This window comes from Bos indicus x Bos taurus, chromosome 8 (genome assembly GCF_003369695.1).
Source record: "Bos indicus x Bos taurus breed Angus x Brahman F1 hybrid chromosome 8, Bos_hybrid_MaternalHap_v2.0, whole genome shotgun sequence".
NCBI classification, from domain to species: domain Eukaryota; kingdom Metazoa; phylum Chordata; class Mammalia; order Artiodactyla; family Bovidae; genus Bos; species Bos indicus x Bos taurus.
The window spans coordinates 19,381,190-19,399,840 of NC_040083.1; positions in this window are offsets into that span (position 1 = coordinate 19,381,190).

Below are 18,651 nucleotides of genomic sequence, written 5' to 3' on the forward strand. Positions count from 1 at the left end.
TGCCTATGGCAATGAAACAGTTAAACAAGTTATTATATATTTGCTAGTCAAGGAGAAAAATTAAAGTAAGTAAGAAATTGTATTGAGGGGGTTAACAAAAATAATTTACTCTTAAAATAGTACAAATGATGCTTACAAAACACTACATTATTCATTTACTGCTGCTACTGCTGCTGCTAAGTCACTTCAGTCGTGTCCAACTCTGTGCGACTCCACAGACGTCAGCCCACCAGGCTCCCCTGTCCCTGGGATTCTCCAGGCAAGAACACTGGAGTGGGTTGCCATTTCCTTTTCCAATGCATCAAAGTGAAAAAGTGAAAGTGAAGTCGCTCAGTCATGTCCGACTCTTAGCGACCCCATGGACTGCAGCCTACCAGGCTCCTCCATCCATGGGATTTTCCAGGCAAGAGTACTGGAGTGGGGTGCCATTGCCTTCTCTGACATTATTCATTTAACTAAAAGTAATTCTGTGTAAGAAAAGAGCTTTTGAATATTTACTAATACACTACTATTTTCAAGCAAATTTCTAAAGTCTTAGAACAAATCTTATCATTTTTATTGGCGTAGTGTTCAGTTATAATTCCGGTCCTCAGTAAAGGTCAAAGAATTTCTGGGGGAAAGAAAAGATTTGATCTAGTAAATAATTATTCAAAGGAAAATTAAATTAGAGTATATTTTAGAAAGGAGCCCATATGACCTACCAGTGCACAAAAGGATGTGAATAAAAGGTTTCATGTGTCCTTTGGGACCTATTACACTGCCACTGTGAAATATAAAATATTGTAATTGTGTTAATATAGTCATCAATGACAGACAATATAGAAGATTTTGATTCTCAAGCAAACACTCATATTTCAACCTGATCAGTGACAGTCTGGATTATTTAATTGTTTACATTTGAGGGTGTTTCATTCTGATGGGAAAAAAAGTATTTAATTTCTTTTAACATTTAAAAAAAAATTCTAGTTACTAATAATAAAATTTCAAGCCTCAGGACAAATTTAGAATCAACCAAGGCCTTGTTTAAAAATGAGCAGTGATTTCAGTTTCATGTGGAAGTATTTTAAAATAATTATTTTACCAAAAAAAAAAGTAATTTTGTGCTGAGAATTCAAAACTTGTATTTTTTGATGTGAGTCCCAATTGGAAAACATTAATTAGAAAAAAAAATGGCACTGAATAACAGGAGAGAGAAATTAAGAGATACCATGTATATAAACCTGTATTTTTACTTATTATTTAGGACTTGATAGTAGAACTGTTACTTGATTCTCTAATAAGGGTAGAAAGATAGACAGGAAGGGTAGGTGAGTGGGGAATACAAAGCACCATCCAATGCTGATCACCAAAGGAGAAAGTTAACTGTTACATTAAGACCCGAATGATTTCAGCTCTTTGGAGGATACAGATAACATAAAATGAGTCAATCAAAAGCTAATTAAATAGCTTGATACATAAAGGTATTATGTCAATACTGAGGGTTCATACTTGGACTACAATGTCAGAATGGGTGCTACCTTTGTACAGTTCATCCAACTCTACTCTTTTCTACTCAAATAACCCATTGCCCCAGATTGTAATTTGTTTTCTAATATAAATTCTTACCCTAGGCCAGTCTGTCTTCCTATATCTAGTACAATCTAGTGACTTTCTTTTATCATTCTTGGTGAGTACCATCCAATATACAGTAATGAAGCCTCCTTAGACATCATCAAGGAGTAAAGGAATGCACCATCCCCCAAAATATTTCCTATGGTACATAGTTGATATGTGTGCATGCACATGTGCTCAGTTGCTTCAATTTTGTCTAACCCTTTACAACCCTATGTACTCTTTCCATGGGATTCTCCAGGCAAGAATACTGGGGGGGTTGCCATGTCCTCCTCCAGGGTATCTTCCCAACCCAGGGATCAAACGCTCATCTCCTGCATTTCCTGCATTGTAGGCAGATTCTTTACCACTGAGCCATCTGAGAAGCCCACATATTCTACTTAGGACTTTTCAACTATAGTTAGTTTTTCCTCATACATGTTCAAGGAATCATATTCTAACTTCCTTCCATCTCCCACACGTCAGAGATTTTATATTAAGCACAAAATAACCAACAGAATTTAGTTTTTTTAAAAAACACTGGCTTGTGCTTTTGCTTTGTTTTCTCCTGCCCCCTTTTACTAGATCAGATAAAATAGAAGCCTTACGTGTGTACAGTCTTACACTCAGCTTTAAAACCCACGTTCCAGAATAGGTGAAGATGGTTTTGAATACAAGTCATTATGAGTTAGAGGTCAGTAAACTTTTTTCATAAATGGTCATATATTAAATATTTTAAGCTTTCCAGCCACACAGGCCTCTTTCTCATATTCTCCTTTGTTTTCTTAAACAATACTTTAAAATGTAACAAAAATTCTTAGTACAGTAGGGAAAGTAGGGACTAGGATGGATATGGTCTCTAAGCAGGAGTAGATATGTGTTTCAATTGCCAAATGTTACTTAGGAAAAAAAGTGGCATTGAATGAAGCTCACAACAACAATTTACTTCATCTATGAGACAAGTATGAGAATTGAATAAGATATATAAAAAGCCTTGGCCCCATTAAGTGCTTACAAATTGCTGGCTATTATTGATGGTAATTTTCTTATTAGGATGCCTAGAAGTACTGAGTTAGTTAGGAAAGAATAATGTACTTACTGCCATTTGAAGTATTTGAATGTTTATAGATACACTGATTACAGATATCCTGAGAAGGAATTAAGTAAGTAAGTAAGTGTTAGTCACTCAGTTGCACCTGACTCTTTGCGACCCCATGGACTGCAGCCCACCAGGCTCCTCTGTCCATGAGATTTTCCAGGCAAGGATACTGGAGTGGGTTGCCATTTCCTTCTCCAGAGGATCTTCCCAACCCAGGGATTGAATACAGGTCTTCTGCACAGCAGGCAGATTCTTTACGGACTGAGCTACAAGGGAAGGCCCCTATAAAAGTATATCTATTGCCATTACTGAAATGCAAAATGAAACCACATAAGATACCAACCTCTTTACACCACTAGGGTTACTATAGTCAAGAAGATAATAACAAATGGTAATATTTAATAGCAATGAGTGTTTACAGTTCAGTTCAGTCACGTCCAACTCTTTGCAACCCCATGGACAGCAGCAACCCAGGCCTCCCTGTCCATCACCAACTCCCAGAGTTTACTCAAACTCATGTCCATTGAGTCAGTGATGCCATCCAATCAACTCATCCTCTGTCATCCCCTTCTCCTCCTGACTTCAATCTTTCCCAGCATCAGGGGCTTTCCAAATGAGTAAGTTCTTCAAATCAGGTGGGCAAAGGATTGGAGTTTCAGCTTCAGTATCAGTCCTTCCAATGAATATTCAGGACTGATTTCCTTTAGGATGGACTGGTTAGATCTCCTTGCAGTCCAAGGGACTCTCAAGAGTCTTCTCCAACACCAAAGCTCAAAAGCATCAATTCTTCGGAGCTCAGCTTTCTTTATAGTTCAACTCTCACATCTATACATGACAGAGATGTGGGTAGGCTATAAAAATAATAGCAAATTAAATCCAAAGTAACCAGAAGAAAGAAGTGATAAAGATCAGAATGTAAAACAAATAAAATAGACAAAGAAAAAATAACAAATATATTAAATCAAAAGTCAGTTATGTGAGAATATACAAAAATCAATGAACTACTATCATAAAATTTAAAAAGTCATAAATTACAAGTATCAATACGAGTAATGAAAGAGGTGATACCATTGGCTACTCTATAGCCATTAAAAGGATAATAAGAGAATATTATGAAAAACTTCATGCCAATATTGTTGACATCATAGGTGAAATGAACAAATGCATTTAAATACTAAAGTTACCAAAGCTCACTAAAGAAGAACTATATTAACTGAACAGTCCGTGTCTATTTTAAAATTTTGATTTTGTACTTAAAATCTTCACAAAGAATATTTGAGACCTATGTGACTTTATCAATGAATTTTAGCAAATATTACATAAAAATAATAATATCAATTCCATAAAAAGTCTTTCTGAAAAATTAAGAGAATGAAGTAATTTCTAACTCATTCTATGAGATAAAGCATCCTGATACCAAAAGCAAACAAAGATATTAAAGGAAAATTACTGATCAATATCTATAAACAAAGATGCAAATATTCTGAATAAAATTTAGCAAGCAGAAACCAGCAATATATAACTTGTAATTATCCTGTTAAAGTAAAACAGAAAAATTTTGTTAATAAATTAAAAAACAATGTGACATTATCCAACATTCACTGATGGCAAAAAAAAAAAAAAAAAAAAATCAAGAAATGTGTAGGAAAAAACTATGCTAACATAACACAGACCTAAAAAATAGAGACCTAACATTGTAATTAATGGAGAAAACTGAATTGCTTTCCCTTTAAGATTAGGAACAAAAAAGGATGTCTGTCTTCCCTCCCTCAACATCATACTGAACCACCTAGTCAGTATAGTAAGGGAAGAAAAAGAAATAAAAAGCAGTAAGTGGTAAAAAAGGAATTAAAGCTGTCATTATTCACAGACAATATGACTGTCTATATAGAAAATTCATTGGGATCTGCAAAAAAGCCACTAGAATTAATCATTAAATGTTACAAAGTCAATTAGATTTGTTACTGGTAATGGAAAAAATTAATAATTGAAGAATATAAGTTACACTAGTATACAAATATAAAATATTAATAAATAAATTTGCCTAATCTTAAAATTATAAAATAATGCTTCAAAAGATTTTAAGACATCTAAATAAATGCAGTAATATCATGTATATATGGATTGGAAGACTTAGACTATATAGATGTCAATTCTCCCCAAACTGATTTATAGCTTCAATACAATCTCAATCAAAGCACCAGTGGGTTTTTTTTTTATAGAAACTGGCAAGCTTACTGTATAAAATTTATATGCAAATGCAAAGGATCTAGAACAGCAAAATCAACTTTGAAAACAGAACTAAGGCAGAAGACATAAACTGACCAATTTCAATATTTAATTTAAAGCTACAATGGTCAAATAATGCAGTTGGCATCAAGACAGGCAAATAGATCAATGAAATACATAAAAAACAGAGACTAGAAATATATTCAAATGGTCAATTGATCTTTTTTTCCAGTGGGTAAAGTGTAAAGTGTTGAAATGTTTATTTCTTCAACAGATGCCACAGGAACAACTGGATATCTATCTTACAAAATAATTGCTTTGATAGATAATTCACAAAATAATATAAATATACACACACACCTCAAAGTGGATCACAGTCCAAAGTACAAATTCTAAATTTCTAAAAAAAATATCTAGAATATAGGAGAAAGTCTTTGTCACCTCGAGTTAGTCAAAGATTTCTTAAACATGACTCCTAAACCATGCTCCCTTCAAAAAGCATACACTAGATCTCAGAAAATTTACTAATTTCTGCTCTTTCAAAGGTATTACTAAAAGAATAAGAAACACAGTGAAAATACATATAGATCCTATATCTGATGAAATGGATAAAAGATTTATATCCAGAGTATCTAAACATGTTTCAAAACTCAATAAGAAAACAAACAACTCAAACTTAAAAATTAGTCACAAACTGGTATTTTAGCCAGGAAATCTAAGACTAATTTTGGAGCTAAACTTGGATTTGAAACTTATTTGAGAATTAAAACTACCTTTTTGTACTTGCTTTACAAATTTGTTATCAAATTTGTGTTGTTTGTTTTTTGTTTGTTTGTTTTTTTCTTTGCCCATACCTACTCCCTTCTAAAACCTGTTCCAGGAGAGATAAAAGTTAAAGCCAAATAATAAAAAAGTTATGACATATGTATTAATTTACATATATTTCCTCCTCGCAATATATTACATTAGGGTTCACCAGATGAAAAGACAGAATTTACATGCTTTTTATTTAGAATATGAAAATAAGAAGTTTATAACTCCTATGGAATTTTTAAGAGATAAGTACATTTCAGTAGGAAATTGCTAGTTGGATTTGTTTGAGAATATATAAGGAATGATTCCTGATAGAAGATGATTACATATTTTTTCTAGATTTTATAATACTTGGATATGCCTTCAGACATACATGGGCAATTATACTTTCTTCTGAAGAGTACAGGTAATTCACTGAAAGAAAATGTGTGTGTGTGTGTGTGTGTGTGTGTGTGTGTGTGTACATAACCCGCCACTTTCTTTCTGTTTTTTTCCTTTTTTTTTTCTTTTTTTTAGCAAAAAAAATAATGGAATGAACTTAGAGCAAAGAAGATCTAGGATCATATTCAAGATTTAATGACCTTTTAAAATAATGGGTAAGTTTCTTTATCTATAAAAAGTCTTCTTCAAAAGTAGCATGGGGATATTAATCTCTAACATGTTCATGAAAATTAAATTAGTGTATGTAAAGCACAAACACATGCCTGAGACTTGATAAATGTTAATTATATTCCTACTTTTACCTCTTTCCTTAACTCTATTGTTTACATCTACTTACATACGTTCAGACAAATATAAAGGAAATGAATGCAAATTAATATTTATAAAAATAAAAATACTTCTTAAAATTGTTCCATTTATGCTTTCTTAGTTTATTAGTTGAGACACTAAGGATACCTAATTTCTTTCCATAATACTTGACACCATGAATATGTATTTTAATAATACACACCTGATCCATTCTCAAAGATTTTTATGCTGGAAATGAAAAAAGAGGGTGATTTGTATTTAATCAATTATTTGGGAAAAATAGAAAAGTATTCAAAGTTATTAATAGAGATCTATATTATTTTAACATAATTAATTATGGCACCAATAACAGCAATCTGAGGAGACATAAAAGATATCCAAATTGGAAAAGAAGTAAAATTGTCATTGTTTGCAGATTACATGATACTATACATAGAAAATCCTAAAGCTGTCACCAGAAAACTATTTGAGCTCATCAATGAATTTGATAAAGTTGCAGGATACAAAATTTAATGCACAGAAATCTCCTGCATTCCAATACACTAAAAATGAAAGATCAGAAAGAGAAATCAAGGAAAAAATCCCATTCGCCACAACAATAAAAAGTATAAAATATCTAGGAATAAACCTACCTAAGGAAGTAAAAGACCTATACTCAGGAAACTGTAAGAACTTGATGAAAGAAATAACAACACAGATGGAGATATATACTTCATTCTTGGATTGGAAGAATCAATATTCTGAAAATGACTATACAACCCAAAGCAATCTACAGATTCAGTGCAGTTCCTATCAAACTACCAATAGCATTCTTCGCAGATTTAGAACAAAAGTTTTTTACAATTTGTGGAAACACAAAGACTCTGAATAACCAAAGCAATCTTGAGAAAGAAAAACAGCTGGAGGAATCAGGCTCCCTGACAGCAGAATAAACTACAAGGCTACAGTAATCAAGACAGTATGGTACTGGCACAAAAACAGAAATATAGATCAGTGGAAAAGGGTAGAAAGCTCAGGGATAAACTCATGCACCTATGGTCACCTAATCTATAACAGAGGAGGCAAGAATATACAATGGAGAAAAGACAGTCTCTTCAATAAGTGGTGCTGGGGAAATGGAACAGCTACATGTAAAAGAGTGAAATTAGAAATTTTCCTAACATCATATATAAAATTAAACTCAAATAGATTAAAGACCTAAATGTAAGACTGGATACAATAAAATTCTTTGAGGGAAACATAGGCAGAACACTCTTTGACATAAATTGCAGCAAGATCCTTTTTGACCTCCTAGAGTAATGAATATAAAAACAAGCCACAGTTATCAAGACAGTATGGTACTGGCACAAAGACAGAAATATAGATCAATGGAACAAAATAGAAAGCCCAGAGATAAATCCACGCACATATGGACACCTTATCTTTGACAAAGGAGGCAAGAATATACAATGGATTAAAGACAATCTCTTTAACAAGTGGTGCTGGGAAAACTGGTCAACCACTTGTAAAAGAATGAAACTAGAACACTTTCTAACACCATACACAAAAATAAACTCAAAATGGATTAAAGATCTAAACATAAAACCAGAAACTATAAAACTCCTAGAGGAGAACATAGGCAAAACACTCTCCAATATACATCACAGCAGGATCCTCTATGACCCACCTCCCAAAATATCGGAAATAAAAGCAAAAATAAACAAATGGGACCTAATTAACCTTAAAAGCTTCTGCACATCAAAGGAAACTATCAGCAAGGTGAAAAGACAGCCTTCAGAATGGGAGAAAATAATAGCAAATGAAGCAACGGACAAACAACTAATCTCAAAAATATACAAGCAACTCCTACAGCTCAACTACAGAAAAATAAATGACCCAATCAAAAAATGGGCCAAAGAACTAAATAGACATTTCTCCAAAGAAGACATACAGATGGCTAACAAACACATGAAAAGATGCTCAACATCACTCATTATCAGAGAAATGCAAATCAAGACCACTATGAGGTACCATTTCACACCAGTCAGAATGGCTGCAATCCAAAAGTCTACAAATAATAAATGTTGGAGAGGGTGTGGAGAAAAGGGAACCCTCTTACACTGTTGGTGGGAATGCAAACTAGTACAGCCACTTTGGAGAACAGTGTGGAGATTCCTTAAAAAACTGGAAATAGAACTGCCTTATGATCCAGCAATCCCACTGCTGGACATACACACTGAGGAAACCAGAAGGGAAAGAGACACGTGTACCCCAATGTTCATCGCAGCACTGTTTATAATAGCCAGGACATGGAAGCAACCTAGATGTCCATCAGCAGATGAATGGATAAGAAAGCAGTGGTACATATACACAATGGAGTATTACTCAGCCATTAAAAAGAATTCATTTGAATCAGTTCTAATGAGGTGGATGAAACTGGAGCCTATTATACAGAGTGAAGTAAGCCAGAAGGAAAAACACCAATACAGTATACTAACACATATATATGGAATTTAGAAAGATGGTAACAATAACCCGGTGTACGAGACAGCAAAAGAGACACTGATGTATAGAACAGTCTTATGGACTCTGCGGGAGAGGGAGAGGGTGGGAAGATTTGGGAGAATGGCATTGAAACATGTAAAATATCATGTATGAAACGAGATGCCAGTCCAGGTTCAATGCACGATACTGGATGCTTGGGGCTAGTGCACTGGGACGACCCAGAGGGATGGTATGGGGAGGCAGGAGGGAGGAGGGTTCAGGATGGGGAGCACATGTATACCTGTGATGGATTCATTTTGATATTTGGCAAAACTAATACAATTATATAAAGTTTAAAAACAAAATAAAATTAAAAAACAAACAAACAAAAAAATAAATAAATAAAAACAAACAAGTGGGATATAATTAAGCTTAAAAGTTTCATACAGCAAAGAAAACCATAAACAAAATGAAAACACAACCCTTAGAATGGGAGAAAATATTTGCCAATGAAGCAACTGACAGGGATTAATCTCCAAAATATACAAAAAGTTCATGCAGCTCAATATCAAAAACAAACAAATAAGCAAACAACCCAATAAAAAGAGGGCAGAAGATCTAAATACATTTTTCTCCAAAGAAGATATACAGATAGCCAATAGACACACAAAAAGATGCTCAACATCATTACTTACTAGAGAAATGCAGATCAAAACTACAATGAGGTTTTGTTTCACACCAGCCAGAATGGCCATCATCAAGAAATCTACAAACAATAAATGATGGAGATGGTGCGGTGAAAAGGGTACCCTCTTGTACTGTTGGTGGGAATGTAAATTGATACAGCTATTATAGAGAATAGCATGGAGACGCCTTAAAAAAAAAACAAAAAAAACTGAACTAAAAACAGAACTACCATATGACCCAGCAATGCCAGTACTGGGCATATATCCTGAGGTAAACATAATTCAAAAAGATATATGCACCCCAATGTTCATTGTAGGACCATTTACAATATCCAGGACATGAAACAATCTAAATATCCATCAAAAGATGAATGGATAAGAAGCTGTAGTACATATATATAAGGAAATATTACCCAGCCATAAAAAGGAAAGAAATTGGGTCACTTGTAGAGACGTGGTTAGACCCAGAGTCTGTCATTAAGAGTGAAGTAAGTCAGAAAGAGAAAAACAAATATTGTATATTAATGCATATATATGGAATCTAGAAAAATAGTACAGATGAACCTACTGGCAGGACAGGAATAGAGACACAGATATAGAGAACAAATGTGTCGAGATAGCAAGAGTGAGGCGGGGTCAGCAGTGAGAGGTGGGATGAATTTGGGAGATTGTAATTGATATATAAAATAGATAGATAGTGGGGACCTACTGTATAGCAGAGGAAGCTCAGCTTGGTGCTCTATGATGACCTAGACTGGGTGGGAGGGAGGCTCCAAAGGGAGGGGTTATTTGCATACATATGGCTGATTCACTTTGTTGTAAGGCAGAAACGAACACATCATAGTAAAGCATATCACAATAAATTTAAATAAATATAGAAAAAAATGTATTGCTAGTCTAACAACAGACTTTTGTTGATGTCATTCTATTCATCTCAGCCTACATAAAATAACCTATGTTGTTAAATTGTGTGTGTGTGTGTGTGTGTGTGTGTGTGTGTGTGTGTGTGTGTGTGTGTAGAGAGAGAGAACAGCTTGAAATAAAATAATCAGGTTTTGAGTAGAAAGAAGTTTTGTGGAAAAGAGTCAAGGAAGAGAAATCAGCATTTCTATGGTCTCAGGGCCACATCTAACTAGGATGAAACAAATCTCAAAATGAATATAACATAAAAAACATATCTAACTAAGTGGATGTGCACAGAGATACATAGAAAATGGAGGAAGAAAGAAAAAATAAAAAGTTCCCTGGTCGCTAAGAGGGTAAAGCATCTGCCTGCAATGCAAGAGGCCCCAGTTCGATTCCTGGGTCAGCAAGATCCCCTGGAGAAGGAAATGGCAACCCACTCCAGTACGCTTGCCTGGAAAATCCCATGGATGGAGAAGCCTGGTAGGCTACAGTCCATGGGGTTGCAAAGAGTCGGACACGACTGAGCAACTTCACTTCACTTCACTTCACTTCACTTCTGCATTATTCCTCATATAACTTCACCCTGTAACTCACACTGTGGGATGTAAGTATATTTTTTGTCATTTAAAAATTACTTCAAACTGCATAAAAAAAGATAAACATTTAGCTGGTGTATTCAGAATAAAGATGATCTTTAAAAACAATTCCGGAAGATAGTGATTTCTCATTTTCCCATCTGTCTACTAATAAGTATGGATTAGCAGACTACACAGTACAACCTATTTCCAGCTCACTCTGAAGCACTGTAAGCCAGTAACATTTACCGACAGAATAGCAATTACAGCCTACACAATTCATTACTCTTTTTAACAGGGTTCCTTGGTTTCGTAGCAAAAAGGAAAAAGAAACTGTGAATTGGTACCTAGTCCTGTATTGCTAAAGCTATAAATTCTGTAGAATTATATACCAAGCTACCATTTGGTGCTACGACTTGAGGGTTCTGTTTATTTGTTTGCTGCTCTGTTTTGACTAAGGGAATAAGGACTCTTCCAGAGAAACAGCTTGCCTGCCTCCCCCTAAAGCTTACTTTGTTCTTTGAAACCACAGACTTATTTTTGTTTGGTCATGTTTTAAAAACCATGTCAAATCTGACTTTAAATTTGGAACTAAACATGAATTTTCAAGTTTTTTTTTTTCCCCTTCTCTTGATTCTTGGTGAAATAAATTGTTCTCTAAGAATAATACAAATATAAAAGGTTTTCCCAATATCTAATTTTTAAAACATTTAAATAAATCAATACCATATGGATTTTCTTTCCCTTACAATATATGTTTTAAGAAATCTGTAGAAGAAAATGTCTTACATTTTTACCTAAAACAAAATCTGTCAAGAGACGTCCTCAGCTGCTCAATACAGCACATTTATGCCCCTCTCCACGTGTCTAAAGCTCTTTTTGCCCTGCTATGAATCATTCATTAAGGATGGTTGACTATTTACTCCAGGTTAGAAAAACCTGGCAGCTGTGACAATGACTCTAGAGCTACTAACTACTTTGAATAAAGTTTCTGAAATACTAGATAGAGAACATGTGGATAAAAATCAATGGCCTCTACACTATGCTTTGTTGTTTTTTTATAAAGACTGGAAAAAATGCTTTAATCTAGCATGCTTCTCTTAGGTGTTCAACATAAATTTAAACATGATGCTAAGCCAGGAAGATGGCACGGGAACCAGCCTTTCGAGAAATGTCTTGAAATAGAGTAGCAGTGGGGATCTTGACAAAATTCACCTATGCTCTCTTTCTTTTTCAGTTTTACAGAAAAAGAGAATTATGTGGATGGTACTTTCTTGGTTGCATGAGACAGACTCCTGCATTATTTCCAAAATTATGCTTCTGCTAAAAACAATCACACTGACTATATTTGTGTACTGTACTTATATGTCTTTTTTATTTCCATTTTATTCATTGCATCTTCTATTAATTAAAAAATAAAGGTAGAAAAACTTTCCTCTATAGCAGAAAAATCCACTGTGTACAACTGACGGTGGTGATAGAAATGATAACTTCAAAAATTGTCCAATTTTAGCCCTCCTGGCTCTGTCATTCTAAACTCTATTATGGATACTAAATTATACTTTTTTTTGGTATTTAAATCAGATAATTCATGAAAAATCCTTAGCATAATGTCTGACCCACAATGACCATACATTATCATTAAATGGTGCTGTGCTTAGTCATGCAGTCATGTCTGACTCTTTGCAACTCCATAGACTGTAGCCTGCCAAGTTCCTCTGTCCAGAAGTTTTCTCCAGGCAAGAATACTGGAGTAGGGTGCCATGCCCTCCTCCAGGGGATCTTCCCAACCAGGAATCTAAGCCAGGTCTTCTGATTGCAGGCAGACTCTTGTCTGAGCCACCAGGGAATTGTTAATGTTAATTTGTATTTGTTGATACTTTTATTCTTTCAGTTACTAAATTGCTCTCTGCTGAAGTGAAATATGTAAACACCATCTAATATTCCACTAAAAGTATCAATATAGTAGTATAATAAAATGTACACTAGGAAAAGAGCATTCAAGAGCATCTGGTGCGATTCTATTATTTTATACCTCAGGCAGCTAAGAATCGGAGTGATTTAGTGTGTTGATTAATATTATTCACACACAGTTTGCAGTAGGGACGGTCTCCATGGAAGGCTGGTGTGCTGGTATGAGTGTATCTCTCTTTTGCTTTATTCTACCTCACGCGGCAGAATGTGAGAGTCTTAAAGTTTTACTGGCCCTCCAAATTGAGAATTCTTGGTTTTCTGAGTGCTCTAGTTTGAGGACGTGTTAACAATGTTTTTCCTAAATATTCCCACATTGACTCGTGGTAAACAACAATGACAACCATGGTCCCACCATCATTCTGAACTTTCCAAACCAGCTCCTATCAACAGCTGAGAATACAATCTGTTGGCATAGATCCAGTCAAAGAGCAATTACAGTCTTGAACCAAAACACAGAATTCCTGAACTCCTTCAGATCCTAATTTTGCCCTGCTTATGTTCCTACTGTACCACGTATAACCATATTTCCTGTGTCACAACAGTCTAAGGCAAACTCTAAACTTGAAAATAAGACTTGTAAAGTAATGTTTCTGACCTCAAGTATCTGCTCTGCAGGAAGCGTTGAATATTTCAAAGAAACCTTACATTTCATTCATGGATTAGTCTTCCAGGGCACTTTTTGAGATTCGTTTTGCTTCTCTCTTCCTCCAGCAGCTAACCTTTACTAGAAGCTCCATGTCCATTGCCAGCACTCAGCAGAAGTGAGCGTTGCATCCACCGCCACCAGTGGTTCCTGAACAAGTGCTCAGGAACACCAGTCTACACTGACTAGCAGGATCTCTTGTGACCACAACTGCTCACACCCCAAGAAGCAGGTTAGCTAGTATCTTAAATGACGTCAAGATTCTTATACCAAACAGCTCATTAGTTGAAATAAATGAAATTATAAATTCCTGATCATTTATGACCAATTATGTATGGTTCAATCTAATGGAGACTAGGCCAAAATACAATCTGAATGAAGTTCTGAGCTCAGAAGTCACCGCCTCCAATTCTGACCCATTGTCTACAACGCCCTCAGTCCCTTCACTTAGGAAGAATTATTTTTCAGAACACTGCTTGTTCCCTCATATTTTTTGTTGTTGTTTAGTCACTCAGTAATGTCTTACTCTTTGCAACCACAAGGACTGCAGCATGCCTAGCTTCCCTGTCCTTCAGTGTCTCCCAGAGTTTGCTCAAACTCATGTCCATTGAATCAAGGGTGCCATCCAATCATCTCATGCTCTGCCACCCCTTCACCTCTTGCCCTCAATCTTTCCCAGCATAAGGGCATTTTCCAATGAGTAAGCTCTTCGCATCAGGTGGCCAAAGTATTAGAGCTTCAGCTTCTGCATCAGTCCTTCCAATGAATATTCAGGGTTAATTTCCTTTAGGACTGACTGTCTTCCTCATATGGGCCACTACCATGTAATATCCTGACACATATTTAAATACAAATATAATTATAGTTTAGAAATAAGAATTGTCTTTTGCTACATATAGGATCTCTGTGATCGGTTATTGTACATAATGGCAGTGGTTGAGCCACTTGTGATACAGATGAGTCAGAATTCAGCCACAAGATATTACTCTCCATTTAAATATGCCCCACATATTTAAATCTGAATTTGTCTTACAGATGAAACTCTTAACAGTCCCTCTATTCTGACACCTCTAAATCTTTTTTTTTTCCTTCTTTAGTGTCACTGGCACTTCCCAATTTAGTAAACCAGTGAATTTAAGTAATGAACTTCTCACTCCTCCTTCTAGATCATTAACAAAGGCATTAAATAAAAACAAACATCACATATATCTCCACATCTTCTCACTGGTGGCCTCCTCCCAACAGTACACACTGCTGTACATTATTACTAATAACTTAAAATTGGTTAGCCAAAAGCAGTCTCAAATGGGCCCACTGATATGAATTTACTTCAGCACACAATCAATGTATTAGTAAATTTCCATCACTATGTTCATCATCCTATGCTGATGTATGAAACTAGACAAAATATGCCTTATATTTAAGAACTATACAAAAATTGCAAACCAATATTCTCATCAATAAAAAACTAAGAAAAATTATGGGGAAAAATATCTCTTCCAGTCACCCTCTCTTTGTTTATAAAATCTTAAACCTAACCTTATTATTTATTTTTCTTCTCTCTTTTCAATACTAGCATGATCTCATATTTTCCCTATCAAAATTCAGTCCTGGGAAAAGATTTTGAAATCTTGTTTATCCATTCAACAAATTTTATGCCATTTCGAATGTATCTAGTACTGGTATAGGCACTGGACATACAAAAGTGATCAGGAGTCAAAATACCTATAGCAAAAGAACTTATGTTCCAGAAATAAACTTAGCTAGTAAACAGATAAATATATAGTACATCAGACCATGATAAGAGCTATGTAGAAAACTAAAGCAGGTTAAGAAATAAATGGAGTGTTAGGTTAGAGAGGAGAACTATTGTTATCAGATATTTGGTAAAAGGGTCCTCGCTGATAAGGAGGCCTTCAAGCAGAGTGCCAAAGGAAGTGAGGGAATAAGCCACGTGGTTACTGGGGAAAGAGCATTCCAGGCTGGGAGAAGGTTAAGTATCAAGGCACTGAGTCAGACCATAGCTGAAGTTCATGGAAGAGCAAGGAGACCACTGCAGCAGGAAGGCAGTGAAAGAGATGCATGGTAAGAGAGAAAGAGGGTTTCACAGGAGGTGAGATGATGCAGAATTTTCTAAACCTGGTTAGTATTTACAGTTGTATGTCTATTGAGATAGAAATCCATTTTTGAGTAAAGGAATAATATGTGACTTGAAATGTAAAAAGAATATTTTTCTTCAGTGTTTTCATGACTGTCGTATATAGAAGAATCACCCCGGTATCATGGTAATATGAGCATTCTGATTCTGATTCTGTGGGTCTAAGTGCAGCCTGAAATTCTGCATTTCTGACAGGCTCTCCAGTCATATTGATATAGTTGGTCAGTGGATGATACCTTAAGTTCTATATCACAGGCTTTCAAGGAATAGTCCTCAAACAATCAGCAGTTATACCAACTGGGGACTTACGGGAAGTACAATTTCTGTGACCCTACTAACTGAATCATAAGCTCCAGAAGAGGAGCCCTAAAATCTATACTTGAAGACTTTAGGGTAATTTTGATTCATAGTGAAGTCTGAGAACCACAACTGAATGATATATTAAAATTGATGTAATGAGAAGGGGTTGAGTTGTGGATGTAATTTGAAAGTAGAGCAGATAGGATAGGTAGAGTATTACGAGATTGAAAATAATATAGGGTGACCCTGAGGCTTCTGTTTCAATAATTGGAAAAGTGGAATTGCCATTTACTGACTAAACAGATTGAAGATAGAATGGATCCAAGATAGGATAGAGTCAGGAGTGTGGTTTGGACTTGTTAAGTTTGAGATACACTTGAGATATATCATATGCAAGCTGAGATGATAGTAGGTACTGAAGATACAATTCTAGAGGTCAAGGCAGAAGAGTAGGCAAGAGATGTGAAATTGACAATTGAGGGTTGATGTCATTACAGCCACTGGAATGAATGAGATGACCTGGTAGTTGACACAAAAAGAAAAGAGAAAAGGCTAGGTTTTAGGGGTCTGGCAGATATGGAGCAACCAGGCAAATGAGCCTCAGAAGAAGTAATCTACAAATGAGGAGGAGAAATCAAGAAAGATAAATGAGGATGGCCGTGCCTAAGCTGAGAGTTGTTCCACTCTGAAAAGTACAAAAGCTTTTTGGACTATCAGGCAACGTTTCTCAGACTGTGCATTTCAGATGAAGAGGTATGAGGCTCAGGTCAGTGGACAGAGTTCCAGAGGTGACTGCCACATAGGTCACTGCATCACTGTGGTCAGTGCTATGCTTTGTTCTGATAATCTTTTAGATGTTATAATTAAACATGAGGAAGAGGACGAGACTTATATATCTCCATTGTTATAAATTAGATCATCCGTTCAGAAGGACTGCCAGTCCCAGGTGTCCTCCTTTTAATGTACTAATTAAGACATTTATTGCCAGAATATACCCGGCTCAGTGGACTCATCATTAATATCTGCTTCTTATATAGATTCACCATATGTACGCAGCCTTCTCTATACATGTCCTTCATGTGTCAGTCATGTGTGCTCTCTGTAGTAAAAGACATTCAATAAATACATTTTAATACATTTAATGTTAAATAAGTTGATTAAAGGGCAAGTCCACTAAACTATTTCTATCAGAAGGATATGCTTTTATGCATTTTCTTTAGCTTCATAATTATATAACTGATACTTGAAAAATGCTTTAAGCAATAGCTTCACATATATTGTTACATATGTTGTGTGTTTGTCACAACCCTCAAACATCCCTGTGATAAAGGCCAGGCATGCAACATTATTGCTACCTTATGACTGAGAAAAGTTAAGCTTCAAGGTCAGACATGTATTTAATGAAAAAACTAAGGCTACAATTCAGGGTCCCTCGGGTCTGGGCCATGTTCTCCAGCATAATACTCTACTGTTTCACATATTTTCCATACACAAATGGGAAAATCAAAGTTCAAGTCTGATTTCCTTCTAAAATGTCAACAGATATGATTTTAAATATTTTCTCACTGTACATTATTTTTTCACCAAAGTTAGGCAATTTGCATTACTTGAAGCTACAAATTAAAAAAATAAGATACAACTGTGTTTTCAATATATATGTATATAATCATATTAATTATATCAGTATGGGGGAACAGTTCTAGCAAATTGGCCCCCTCAAAGGGTGTTTTAAAGATTAATTAGAAATAATCAAGTGAGCTATTTGGACGCAAAAAAGCATTGTAGAAGTACTAAGCTTTGTTATCACTTCCCTTTACGATGAGTTTTGAGTTAAAAGGCAATCATGGTCAGTAAAACATTTCTGAAAATAATTCACTCTAAAGATATATGCGTTCAGATTTGTTTGTAAAGAAGATTTTAAATAGTGATCTCTTTGGTTTGATCAAATACAGTGAATGGAAAAACATTTGCTATGAAAACATATTATAGATGACTAATTTACTCTGTTAAAGGATATGTTTGCATGCTATTTGTTTCATCATTTCCCACTTCCAATATGCAGGCATTTAATTCATATTATTATTCTCAGTATAAATTTTTCTTGTAATATACAAAAAATGTCCCTTGACAAAATCCCTATCTGTAAGAAAAACAAACAAGCAAAAAACATTCACCACATTAGGTAGCATTTAAAATGTTTAAGTACTTTTCTTGAAATGTGGTTTTGTTAAAATAGCTTTCATTTTAAAATGTCAAAACTTATCAAAAAAATTTAGCATGACTATAGATATTGCACCTAGAGATAAGGAAAGTTGCTTTTATGTAACACATTTCTTAATGCATGTTGTTACCAGGTAAGGCAATTCTATATAAATATTTCCAGATATTGTCTTCCTTTGGTTAAATTTGTTTTCAAATCTACATACCTTACTTATCTGTAAGAATTCATTTTAATAAGAAAAAGA